At 42.1% G+C, this 14,054-nt stretch overlaps 1 protein-coding gene across 1 annotated transcript in view; it reads right to left on the bottom strand.

Moving 5' to 3' along the window:
• Positions 1-1,836: 1,836 nt before the first annotated feature.
• Positions 1,837-14,054, bottom strand: part of Sp5 (Sp5 transcription factor) — a 15,620-nt gene continuing 3,402 nt past the window's right edge. The window contains exon 3 of the mRNA XM_029536071.1: positions 1,837-1,892. The gene's annotated coding sequence lies outside the window, so the exon portion shown is untranslated. The remainder of the gene's footprint in view (positions 1,893-14,054) is intronic.

Below are 14,054 nucleotides of genomic sequence, written 5' to 3'. Positions count from 1 at the left end.
TCTCTCTCTCTCTCTCTCTCTCTCTCTCTCTCTCTCTCTCTCTCTCTCTCTCTTTCTTCGCTCTGACCCAAAGATTTATTTTTTTATTTTTTTATTTTTTTGAGACAGGGTTTCTCTGTATAGCCCTGGCTGTCCTGGCTGTTCTGGAACTCATTCTGTAGACCAGGCCGACCTCGAACTCAGAAATTCGCCTGCCTCTGCCTCCCAAGTGCTGTGATTAAAGGCGTGCACCACCACTGCCCGGCCCAAACATTTATTTATTGTTATATGTAAGTACACTGTAGCTGTCTTCAGACACACCAGAAGAGAATGTCAGATCCCATTACAGGTGGTTGTGAGCCTCCATGTGGTTACTGGGATTTGAATTCAGGACCTTCAGAAGAGCAGTCAGTGCTCTTAACCACTGAGCCATCTCACCAGCCCTGGAACCAACTCTTGAAGAACGGAGATCAGCAGAAGCAGCTGGCCAGTCTGGTCAATGTAGCACAGATATCACACTTCAAAATCCCTTGAGCTGAACCTAACTCCCCATACAATGAAACCTGGGCTCTGTGAAAGGCAAACCACTCAGCAACTCCTTCCTGCTACCAACAGACCACTCAGGCAGCTCTGGGTTTAACAGAGTTCTGTACCTGTTGGCCACAAAATAAATGCTTTTCCCATTTCAAAAATCCCAGTAAGATAGTATTGGCTTCTGCACATGTTGGGCTGTGGACCCTTGTTTCAGAACAATTTGTGGCAACCAGATGGGACGGTGAGTCTCTTTCTACCTTCCTAATGCTCTGGGTGTCCTCAGCTGGACCTGGCTCTGGTTGCTGACCATCGGTGGCCACATCGGCTGAGGCTAGTCTAGGATCTGAGCAGCCAAACCTGCTTCCCCACTGTTGCACTTCTGACTTCCACGCTGCAGAAAGAAACTTCGCTGGGTCTGAGTGAGGAAGCCAGTTCAACTCAGAGGTGCTCCTCTGGCATAGAGACATAAATTGTCGCTCCAGTTTAGTGGCATAAATTGTCCCTCAGCTTTTGAATTTCAGGGCTGAAGCAATCCCGTGGTGGGTCCTGGTACAGGAAACTCTCCTGCACCTAGTTCTAAGGCAGAAGGCAGATCCATGCTCCACTTGTGGACCATTTTATCTGTGATGCGGTCTGGAGTGGACTGCACTGTGCTCTGAATTAATGTAATTTTAAAAAAAATACTTTTTAGGGTCTACTTGTGTTTTATTAGTCTGCGTTATGACGACTGACGGAAGCTAGGGAATTTAGTGGCTATAGCTATAGTTCTGTTAGAAATTAATGTCAGTGATGGTCTTTTGATCTTTTAAAAGAGACTAATGCTCCCTCTGGCTCCCCCCAGGCACCCCCAGGTGACTAAGTCTTGATGGGAGAAGAAGACACTTCTCAAGATGTGAGGCAGTTTTACAGAGAACCAGCCGCCGCCGCTCTGCTCCAGGGGTGAAAGGTCTCTAAGAACTCATCTGGGAGATTTGAATTTCCAGTGGTGGTCACCCCACGCCTGCGCTACCTCCCACCTGAGCTGCCCCACACCTGGGTCACTCCACACCCAAGCCACTCTATACCTGTGCTAGTCACCCCACACCTGCACTACCTCCCACCTGAGCTGCCCCACACCTGAGCCCACATCTGGATTTGGGGGTTTTCCAAGTCATATAAAATGGTTTATCTGCCCTGCTGACACCTCCTAGGGAAGGAATCACCTTGTTAACAGCACATGAGGGGACCTCACACATTCCTTACCTGCGAGTGGCAATCAGGGGACTCCTTGCTGGAGTCAGTTCTCTCTTCCTAAGATATAGGAACTCCACCATGAGAGTTCCAGGGACCTCAGGCTTAGCAGAAAATGCCTTTGCCTGCCGAACCATCTTCAACAGGTTCTAAAAGACAAGTGTTGAAAAGGAAAACTTATTAGTGATCAAATTAGCTGAAATTAAAACGTGATATGCATTGTTTTCTTAAAAACAAACAAACAAACAAAAAAATGAAGTCTTTATCCACAAAACAACAAAGATTTCATGAAATTTTAACCCATTCTTAGGAAAGGTGTGAAAATCTAATGGTCCTGACATAATGCTGTCAGTCAAGTTTGTTTGTTTGTTTGTTTGTTTTTTAAGTTTCATGTGCAGAAGTGTTTTGTCTGCTATGTGTCTGTGTGCAGTGTGTGTGCCTGGTACCCTTGGGAGACAGAAGAGCCCGCTGGGTCTCCTAGAACTGGACTTAGAGCAGTTCGTTAGCCACCACGTTGGTGTTGAAGAACCAACCAGGGTTTTTGTTTGTTTGTTTGTTTTGGTTGGTTGGTTTGTTTGTTTGGTTGGTTATTTTTTTGTTTTTGTTTTTGAAGAACAACAAGTGCTCCTAATTTCTGAGCCATTAAAATAATGAATTTCCTTTGCCAGTGGCTAGGGTGAACTTTCATCTAAATTTAAATGTAATCCCTCTGCCTCAGCTATCAGTTCTGGTTTGTTTCCAGTGCATTTATAAGCAAACTTATGGGCATTTTCTGACAAAAGTAAACCCAGCTGGGACAGCAAGATGGCCCAGCAGGTAAAGGGGCCCTGCTATCACGGCTGACAAGTGTGGGTGGCTTCCGGGGACCACGTGGTGGAAGAAAAGAATTTCTCCCACAGCTGTCCTCTGGCCTCTGCATAAGTTCTGTGGCACATGCACCACCAACCTCTGCCTCTTAGTAAGTAAATTATGTAAAAACTCGGTTAATACATAAATAGTTTCTTTTTTAACTGTCTTTGATAAAGATTATTGGGACTTTAGAAAAAAAATTATGTTCTAGGTTTGAAACTTTTGCAAAGTGGATTTTTTTTTCTGCTTCTATTAGTTTTGTTTTATGTTTTCCATGTAAAACTTTGTACTTGTTCCCTGTCAAAATGTGTACAATTCCTAAGAATAAATAAATAAATAAATGCTGGTTGTCCAGTACTTTAAGATGACAGCTTTCCTCTACAGAAAATATAAAATTGAACTTAACAATGGACTTCAGGTGCTGTGTGGTGGTGGCACATTCCTTTAATCCCAGCACTTGGCAGAGGCGGAGGTAGGTGTATCTCTGAGTTCGAGGCCAGCCTGTTCTACAGAGGAGGTTCTAGGACAACCAGGGTTACACAGAGAAACCAAACACACACACACACACACACACACACACACACACACACACACACACACACACAATCAACCAACCAACCAACTAAAACAAAACAACCCCCCAAACAAAAACAAACAGGCAACCAAACAAACAATTCACTCCAAGTGAGCTAAGTGTGAGGCCATTCTTTCTAAAGCGTGTATTGTCTTAATGTGGCTGAGGGTATGATGCTGTATTACATACTTTTCCGTTGCTGTGCTTAAGCAACACAACTAAGGGCAACGTAAGTAAGAGACGGCTTATTATGGCTTTCAGCTCTAGAGGAGTCCATCGTGGTGGAGAGAGAGTATGGTGACAGTGGAGGGCCATTTGACAGGAACAGAAAGCTGAAAGATCATACCTCACAGCAGGCGTGAAGCTGAGAGGGAACTGGAAGCTCCCAAGGCCCTCCCTTACTGACACACATCTCTCACCAAGGCCATACCTCCACATAGTCTCTCTAAACAGAGTCACTAGCTGGGGACCAAGTGTTCAGTGCCTGAACCTCTGGGAGCCATTTCTCACTCGAACCACAAGCAGTGACTGTAGAGGTTTGGTGGGTTGGTATGTATTGTAATGCTAAATTATGTACCTGGGACGTCCAGGCCTCCAAGTGACTTCTCAAGTTTATCAGCTTTTGTTGTGCAAACCTAGTTTCTTACTTGAAAACTATTGGTTAAATAAAGATGCCCACAGCCTATAGCTGGGCAGAAGAGAGGTAGGTGGGGTTTTGATTCCAGGACTTGGTGTCTGAGAAGACTATGAGGAAGGAAAAGAGAAAAGATGGAGAGAGGAGAAGATGCCATGGGGTAAGTGGGTGTAAGAACTGGCTATGTAGGCTGGCCAGTCGGAGTTAAGAGTGGCTGATGTAGAACATGGTAAGTCATATCTCTGGGTTATTGTCTATAATAACATAGAAGGTAGATATCTGCCCAGCTCTAGTACTTTAAAGGCTTATTATAAAAGTAAAAGTTGTATGTCTCTTCTGGGAACTGAATGATCAAAGGCAGGGTAGAAACCCCTGATTGAGATTAAATAGTTATTACTACAAATGATTCCAAATGATCAATGACTTTCCCTCCATTGTGGAACCAGATCGGACCTATCATCAGGTCAGGTCTATCCTGGCAATGAGGTATAGTCGACCACCAACAATGTCTTCAGAGAACAGGAACAATGGGGAATGAAAATTGAACACTATCAGGATTAAGATGGAATCATGTGTGATAACTTGGACCAAAAAAATAAAATACATAAAAATACATAAAGCTGGGAATTATGAAGAAAGAGGTCTTATGTATGATTGCTCAATAAGATGACTATCACAAAAAATTCTTCTGGGCTCCAAATACTTTCACAGAGAGTAATCCTATGAGTGAGTGCTTAGACCCATACCTAGTCCCCTTTTCACTGTTGCCAGTAATTATTAGTAATCATGGCCAAGTATTATTATCTAGGTATCTGATAGAATCCTTGCCTTAACTTTCAAAGCTTTCACTTGCCCAAGTATTTTTTTTTTAATTATTATTAGGTATGTGTGTATGTGTGTGGTTTGAATATTCTTGGCCAGGGAGTGGCACTAATAGGAAGTGTGGCCTTGCTGGAATAGGTGTGGCCTTGTTGGAGGAAATGTGTCACTGTGAGGGTGAGCAATAAGACCCTCCTCCTAACCGCATGGGAGCCAGACTACTCCCAAATGCCTTCAGAACAAGAGGTGGAGCTCTCAGCTCCTCCAGCCCCACATCTGCCTGCATGCTGCCATGATCCCGCCTTGATGATAATGGACTGAACCACTGGACCTGTAAGCCAGCCCCAATTAAATCTTGTCCTTATAAGAGTTGCCTTGGTCATGGCGCCTCTTCACAGCAGTCAAACCCTAACTAAGACAGATGAGGTAGATGTTGGAGTGGGCCAACTCAGAGCCCTGGATCTGGGCCTGGGTGGTAGCTGAGTTGGTCAGCCTGCAAACTCTTCCACTCTCATGCCAGCAGGGCTGGCTCTCCTGTGCCCGTGTTACCAGGGGCACCTCTACTGTGCTGCCCAGGCAAGGTGCAGGGCCTGCTCTCTCTAGTGCTGTACCCTGCAAGGGCCAGGGCCAGTTGCAGGCCCTGTGTGTTGTGTGTGTGGGGGGTGGGGTGGGGGGAGAGTCATCTCTCTTGTGCCCATGCCACCTCACGGCCAACAAGGGGCAGGCCAGCTCTCCCAATCTCATGCACTTGGGGATGGCTCACCTGCAACCCCCACAACCAGGGCTAGCACTACTGTGCTGCCTGGACTTGATGCAGCCAATGAGGGGCGGGGCCACCTCTTCTGCAGCCCTCAGATATCAACGTGGCCCCAGTTGGCAGCACAGACCAGGGACGTCTGTCTGGCCTTGGGTGGTAACATGGGCTCTGGACATTGACCCAGATCCCCACTGCTGCATGGCCACAGACCCAGACTTGATCCTCAGTGGCAGCAGAAGCTAGGACCTGACCATGGCCTTAGGTGGCAGTGCAGACTCCTGACAGCAGGCTGCTTCTCACTGCCCTCACATCTCCAGTCCTGCCTCTCTTCATTGTGTACACATCGTTCATCTCTTTCTACCACTTAGTGGTGCTCATCTTAGTGATGCTGGACCTCTGGGCATCTTATGCCAGGCCTGTGCTACGAGGCAGGGGAATCAGGATCCAGCTGCTAAGACTTTAGGTGAGAAAAGTCAGTAAAAGGCCCATCCCCTGGCCCCTCCTCTCATTTTTAGTTATCTTCAGTTGGTCTCTACCAGACTGGGTTAACCTTTCTATTCTCTGAGTCTGCAATAATTTTTAGTCTAGGCAACACTTATCTGTTTAGATTGATCAGACAAATGGTTGCCTCCCATTAATGATTGTTACCCTATCTTAGAGACCCATCCCTCAACATAAAACAGATCAACAGTGCCTTAGTCAGGGTTTCTATTTATGCACAAAACATCATGACCAAGAAGCAAGTTGGGGAGGAAAGGATGTATTCAGCTTACATTTTCACATTGCTGTTCATCACTAAAGGAAGTCAGGACTGGAACTCAAGCAGGTCAGGAAGCAGGAGCTGATGCAGAAGCCATGGAGGGATGTGACTTATTGGCTTGCTTCCCCTGGCTTGTTCAGCTTGCTTTCTTATAGAACCCTGGGCTGGTAGTCCTGGCACCACCCACAATGGGCCATCTCACCCTTGATCACTAGTTGAGAAAGTATCTTATAGCTTGATCTCATGGGGGCATTTCCTCAAGGGAGGCTCCTTTCTCTGCGATAACTCCCAGTGTATGTCAAGCTGACACACAAAACCAGCCAGTACAAACAGGACATAGCTTGTAATCAATTCTCCATGACTTAGGACTCAGCAAGGACAAAGAGGGCACTGAAATTGGTTAAAGCTTCAACATAGACATAAATCCCCTTCACAGGGGGGTATGAGGAGATATAACAGCAGTCAAGTTCTTGGGAGGCAGAGCCAGGCTAATCTTGAGCCAAGCTATGCAGCGAAACCCCACACTAAAAACTAAGTATTAGGGGAACATAGCTAAGTGGTGGGGAGCTTGCCTGGCATGGGCAAGGGCCTGAGTTCAAATTACAGCCAGAAAAAAAATAAACCTTAATAACAAAGTCGTTAATTATTGTTCAGAAAAAAAAATTCTTACAGTTTGAAATTGCTATTTCAAGAATGGAGATGAGTAGAAAAACTCATGCAGAATGTAACTCCTACCACCCCCATAAACAATGTGTCCTGTCGAAAGGCAATCCACCCAACCGGTATGTGACATTCTCTTCTCTTTATGAATTACCCTGACAGCAACTGATCTCAGTGGCAGATTTGACTTCATGGTTCCCGTGGAGAGCTTTTGGGGCCACTTCTAGGAATTTGGCAGGAATTTGACATTGGGCCAGGACAGGGAAGGAGGCTCAAGATCTTGATCATCTTGATTAAGTCCCGGAATACCACGGCACTGTGTTTATTGTCTTGTTTGTTCCTTGACTGTTTTTGTTTATTGCCACTCTTGTTCCTTGGCCTACATCTGACCTTATTCGTTGCATGTACTTAGAACAGTGTAAAGCAGACTGGAGAACGATAAACCTGCTTCGGTCTCTGCACTGGCTGGAGTCCTGTTTCAGTGCTGTCTAATTGTCTTTTTATTTTCAATCCTCAATCTCTCCCTTGAGACCCTGTTGACTGACTAAACTGGCTTGGACAGGTCCCCGCTCTTCTTGACTGTTGGTTTCTTCTTTTGCAAAAAAACCTATTGCCTCCTATAGCATTGGTTCCCCCAAAACAATGGGCAGCTGGCCTCTGGTCAAAGTGTCCCATTTCCTCTGCTGACAAGGTTCATGTCCTATCCTTGCTTACTTCCAGACCTCTCCCTCAATCGCTGTCTGAAAGTGCAGCTCTTCTTTCTCTATCTGTGGCTCCGGATACAGGGTCCTATTTCCAGCTATGCTGACTGTACCCTGATAGTTACTAAGCTGTGGTTTGAATGAGAATGGCCCCCACAGGCTCTTACATTTGAGTACTTGGTCCTTAGTGGGTGGAACTGTTTGAGAAGGATGAGGAGGTTGGAGGAGATGTGTCACTGGGGGGGTGGGCTTTGGGGTTTCAAAAGGTTTTCTCTGTTTCCTACTTGCAGGTCAAAACGTAAGCTCTCAGCTAACTGCTCAGACGCCATTCCTGCTTGCCTGCTGCTAGGCTCCGTGTCATGATGGTCATGGACTCTAGTCCCCTCGAACTGTAAGCCCCAAATCTTCCGTCTATAAGTTGCCTTGGTCATAATGTCTCTTCACAGCAATAGAAAAGTAACGAAGACAGACGCCTACACTTTTCACTCCTCTCCTCTCCTAGTGAGAAGGCATGTAACAGCAGTTACAAGCATTCGCCCACCTGGAACTGCTACTAAACTCTGCCCTCAGCTCTATGAGACTCAGATTATGATAAAGCATTTTTATCTCCTTTTGATTATTTTTTTCCTTACTTTTTAACGAGACTTTTGAAATCAGAAGGTAGAGCTAAGGTCTTCACATTACATTGTTAATAGCTGTAAGCTGTATTGAGTATTTTCATTCCCAGGTTTTAGTTTTGAAGCATCCCAACTTTGGGAAAGACCAGCAGCTCAACGACCAAGTCTGAGTGTCCTTAGTAAAGCCCTAAGGCTAATTTACACTCAGCTTCTGTCTGAAAAAGAAAAATCAGATTTTTTTTGAGTAAGGGGAAAGCTTATCTCCTCAGAGATCTGTCTGAGAAGGTGCTGATATTTCACCCCAGACCTCTGACCAAGGACCCCATTTCAACCCCTCTCTTATTTTCCTCTACCGTTCAGAAGCCTGTTGGGATCTATATTATAGGGAGCCAGATCAAAATAATGGGTCAATTTTTAAGGACAAGACCACCACATAAAGTTTCATGCCAGAGATGGACATGGATATATCATCTGTTTGATTCCAATTATCTGTTTCCCTTTCCCCACTTCTAGATCTGCCTCGGAGAGAGAGGCAAGGGGTCAGTGACAGTGCCACAGGTTCTGGATAAGGGTGGTTCGGACACACAGAGGCTCACTCTTGGTAAACCTGAGCTGTGACAGAAGAGGAGCTCTTTCCATGCATCTCACAGTTTGGCGACTTTGGGCCTCAAGCCCAGACTCAGAACAGATAGCTTCTGCAATGGCTTCCTTCTCACCTGTATGAAGTAATGTTAAGAGATGGATGGTGTAGACTCCATTAAGGATAAAAGTGGAAAAGTCTCCAACTACAACCTCAATGAGAAATACAAATGAGTGAATGCTCACAGTCTCAGTTCACATCCCCATGAAAAGTTTAGTCAAATAAAAAGGCTGTGTATATAGATTTAGGTAATTTACTCCCCCCCCCCTTTTCTTTTTGGAAACAGGATTATATGTAACCAAGGTTAGCCTCTAGCAAGCTTACTATATAGCTGAGGATGACCTTAACACTCTAATCCTCCAGCCTCTATGTTCTGCATGCTGGCATGTGCACCGCAACTCCCAGCCTTTTATAATACTAGACACAGAACGCTGAGCCCAGTGTATGCTGGGAAAGCACTCTACCAACTTACCTACAGCTCCCACTTTCTTGTATAACTTTTAATCAGTTAAAAAATCCATTCAGACTGGGATTATCTCAATCCTCTACTGTATTTTCAATTTGCTTTTCTATTGCTGTGTGACTATTCTTACTGGCATAGAAACTCATAAAAACATCAGCAAACACTATATAAGTAAAATATGACTTGAAGTAGACCTGTCTATCTACACCTATCTGTAAAACTGATCCCCAGGGATATAAACATCTATTAGGAACACAAGGAACAGATTTACCTAGGTGTGGTGGCACATGACTGTAAAACTACTCAGACGGAAGGTTGAAGGTTCAAGCAGAAGATTAGGGAATTCAGATCAGTAGTAGAGCACTTAGATGAATGACTACTGGATTCAATTCCTGGTACTGAAAATACAAACAAAATACAGTTTAAAATAATTATAGTTTAGAAGCCAGTCGAGTTCTGCTCTACAGGGAGCTAAGTCACATAACGTTTCATGACAAATGGACATGGGTATATAGACATTTGCCTTCTTCAAGACACAGAGTAAAAAAAAAAAAAAGTGCCAGGCGTGGTGGTGCACGCCTTTAGTCCCAGCACTTGGGAGGCAGAGGCAGGCAGATTTCTGAGATCGAGGCCAGCCTGGTCTACAAAGTGAGTTCCAGGACAGCCAGGGTTATACAGAGAAACCCTGTCTCAAAAAAAAACAAAACAACAACAACAAAAAAGTAACACACAGAACATAAGAATAAAATTCACATGAATAAGAGAAATAAGTCTTCCCAGTATTTTATGTAGATTTTTAGGATGCTGTCTCCAAATACATTCAAAATCAAAATGAAGACATATTTGCCAATCTTAAGCATAAGTAAGGATGTAGATCTGATGCTTGCCTTGGAAATTGAGTGAAATAGAGCTGAAGGCTAGATAGGTGTTCTCCATTTGAGTTTTAGATCGTACCAACTACACCATGGCTAGTGCCTGCATGCCAGAACTGTTTAACTTTACAGTTAAAGAACTCACATGGCTGGAGACTCCTCACCATTATCTTATACAATTTTAGTATAATTCTTGTGTCAGAGGTGTGACTAGTAAGTGATTTTACTCTAAATCAAACTTAAAGTTCATAGTTTATGGTCTCCATCACCATAGGGCTGAATTGACTTTCTGAAAGGTGAAAGCCATAGATTCCCCATGTTATATCAAACTAAGAACTAGATATGATTTCCCTGTTCCAACTCTTGTATTATATAGGAAGCCAGCCTGTGCTTTAGGACATTATATGTTGTATAAACACTACCAAAGCCCACATTTGTGGACATAATTATGGGTTCACTATCAACTGTTCCGTTGAGAACTGTTCTAGAGAATTGCTAAGGACCAGGCAGAAAAGCACATAGAGGATGAAAAGGCTGGCCTCAGTGATGAGATGGCCAAGAGAGCTGCAATGGTCTGGAGCTATCAGCTTGCATCTTTGCTGAACTAATGTCACTTACCCAAGACAGTCAGGGACGACACTATGCAAGTTATCACATGCTGTCCGTAAATCAAATAGAAAGACCTCTGTATCGTGTAACACCAGATTCTTTAAAAAACAATTGACATCAAGATATTTGTGCAAAAATGTAGAATCTTAATAATACCAGAGAAAATGTTAAGTTGCCTATATAGTGTAGAGAGAATATCTGATGTATTGTATGGATGCATCACCTGTCAATTAAAAAAAACCTGTGGCCTATAGGAAAGGGTAAAACAGAAGGTGGAACATCCGGGAGGCAGAAAGAATTCTGGGATAGAGCCAGGTAGGGGAGATTATCCTGGGAAGATGTGATGAGATGTACTCACGGTACCTGAGCACAAGTAACCAGCCATGTGGCAGAATGGAGGTTAAGTGGGTTATTTTAAATTATGAATTAGTCAGAGAAGAGCCTAGCTATATGGCCAAAGTATTTGTAAATATATTCTGAGTCCGAGACTTATTTCTGGGAGCATAGAGCTGGGAGGAAGACCCAGGATCAGCAACCTCTATAATACAGTATGTTACATGAATCAGATTATGACTATAGTGGCGTGTCACTTTGGCATATTAACATAAATACATCTTTTCCTAAACATGCCTATGCCTAGACATTTTCCTTATTTTTCTCTACTTTATCATACTATGTTAGCACACACTTCCCTGGTTTTGGATACGGTACTGCAACATAGTATGGTCTTGCTTGGTAGTTCGTGCTGGCCTCAAACTCACTATGTAACCCATACTGGCAATCCCTCTGCTTCACCCTTCTTACTGGATTCAGGGTGTGGCATCCACATTTCAGAGGTGCCCCAGGTCTTACATTCTTTTAAAAATCCTTCCTCTATCATGTAGACAAGAGAAACGTAGTGATAGTTCATTGAGGCTAGTAGTGAACTGTAGGTGTTTACCAGACATAAAAGTTTAACAGACTCCTCACTATAGTCTACTCCCTACCCCCAAACTGCCAATTGACTCTATTGTGTAAAGCAACAAGCTAAGGTAAACAAACATGTTTTGCAGCTCTAGAGTCCCACAGAAACAAGTGTCATTCACACCAGTGTTTAAAAGAGTAGGAATTTGTAGTCACTTCTATAACAGCTCTCTATTCCATTCCCCTAGCAGGACCAAGCTGAAGACATCACTTTCAATCGATTACTTCCAAGCCTACAGTATTAGAATAGCACACAGCACACACCGGGGTAAAAACCTGCCTTTTTACGGATGTTATCAAAATAAGTTTTTACTGGAAGCAACCTCGGCAAGATTATTTTTTAGTGGCAAGTTATATTTTACTGAGTTAAGGCAAATAATTAAATTATATATAAAATATATTTTAGCTCTAATAAATCTAGACAAGTTGAAATTGATGTTAATAACACTTGTATTTTCTTTGGCAAATTTACCAGACCCATTATAGAAATATCTTCCCAGTGTTCTCTGGAGAAAAGTGGAAAACTATATTGTTAAAATCAGAAACACAAAATTCTAAATTAGCTAATTTATATATTATTCAATTTCTCTGTTTCTAAGTTCTTGACCCATATGGTTCATTTATTCATTAAATATACACTTTAAGATGTCACCAATTTGGAATTTAATATATATTCTTTCCATTCTGCCCAAAACAGTTTCATAAAAAACCTAGTCTAATGTCATGAGACAATCATTACCATTGAAATCAAAGCATTTCATTTTTAAAATAGTTGTGTACTGAAATCTTAAATAAAACCTTTTGAAAAGTTGGCAGGTTAAACTTGCTTTTTGGTTTTGTCAAACTCCAATTCAAAATAACATGTAGTTCACATTTAGTATGAATTTACTTCTAAGCTTTTCATTGAATTTTCTGCTATAAGTAATATATTTAGTTGTGTCTAAGTTACACATATTTTTGCATACTGGTGTTCCATAATAAATTTTAATGTCCTTATAATGGTATTCTTGTTGCAGACTTTTAATCTCCACAAATCTCCATAGCTTGTATACTTGAATGTGTTTCTATATTGTATTAGCTTATTTTTTCAGCATACACATGAAATGCCTTCCTATACTTGGATATTATTATTTACTGTGACTTTTGGGTGTTTCCTTCAAGAATGGCATTAATTCTTTTTCTAAAGTAATTGAAAGAGCTGCAGGACTTCGGTGAATAGCCAATAGTTACCAAAGGCTGCCTTTCAATTTGGCAGGCTCAATTAAATAGTTCTAAGAAAGTTAATTTTGTCCTCTTGTGGATATATGCCTTATTTTGGTAAACTCCACATATTTGATTAAGGTGTTCTCTTAACTACAAAGTTCTAAGACTATTCCTTCACTACCCCTGTTTAATTTTCAATCTCGTATATTTTGTTTTTTTCTCCATGAAAAAGGTTTATTTTCCTCTTGTCTCTTCTAGAGGATTGTACCTGTTGGTAATCACAGGTATGTAAGAAAGAAAGAAAGAAAGAAAGAAAGAAAGAAAGAAAGAAAGAAAGAAAGAAAGAAAGAAAGAGAAAGTGGCAATTTTGAAACTTTGATTTAAATAAAGAATCAAAGCTATTCTCACATGACAGAACCACTTCAAATTTCCTGAGTCCAAAGTCCCCATCACCTGTCAAGAAACCTTTCCTGAGTCTGAGGTTGATCCCAGGCCATGGCTCATGAGTGACTGAAAGTTTCACACAACTTTTCTACATATCCACATAGAGTGTACTAGGTCTAAATCAAGATGATATTCCTGACGAACTACAGTAGATTTAGATTAAGAGTGCATGTTTAGGTGTGTACTGACTGCACTGCCTTGTAACTCTATTACATTGTTTGCAAACCAGCCACACCCTCAGAAATTTAGCTCTCTTTTCTGAAGTGATGGACCAGGATGCTTGGCATTCAAGTTTATGAAATAGTTCAAAATCTCTAATGAAGGCAAGTGGCTTTGAGGCATGCTTTGCCAAGAAATGAAACATACATTTGTTGTCTTGCCTCACATTACACAATACAACTATTTCTTGTGATTATAAAACGTTGTTCTCACTTCAATTATGTTGATGTTTGTGTTTTGTTTACATAACTTTCTGGAACAACCCACAATAGCTTTTGAAAATTTGCCTTTTAGTTTGGCTTCAAGTAAAAATTAATGGCAAGCTTGTAGGCTATGAAGTATCATAAATTCACATACACAGTTCTATCATTTTTCCGTTAAGACAGTAATGAAATTTAAATTCCATTTTGAATTTTGCTGATTCTAATTGAGAGTTTAGTTGTTTGCTCCAAATATTGCCTTACAAATGAGTTGAGACACTTGAAAAAAAAAAGACTTCAAACTTTTAAAAGTTACAGAAAGGTGAG

This window comes from Mus pahari, chromosome 3 (assembly GCF_900095145.1).
Source record: "Mus pahari chromosome 3, PAHARI_EIJ_v1.1, whole genome shotgun sequence".
NCBI lineage: Eukaryota > Metazoa > Chordata > Mammalia > Rodentia > Muridae > Mus > Mus pahari.
The sequence above is the reverse complement of the archived record's forward strand: the minus strand, read 5'-3'. Positions and strand labels throughout refer to the sequence as shown.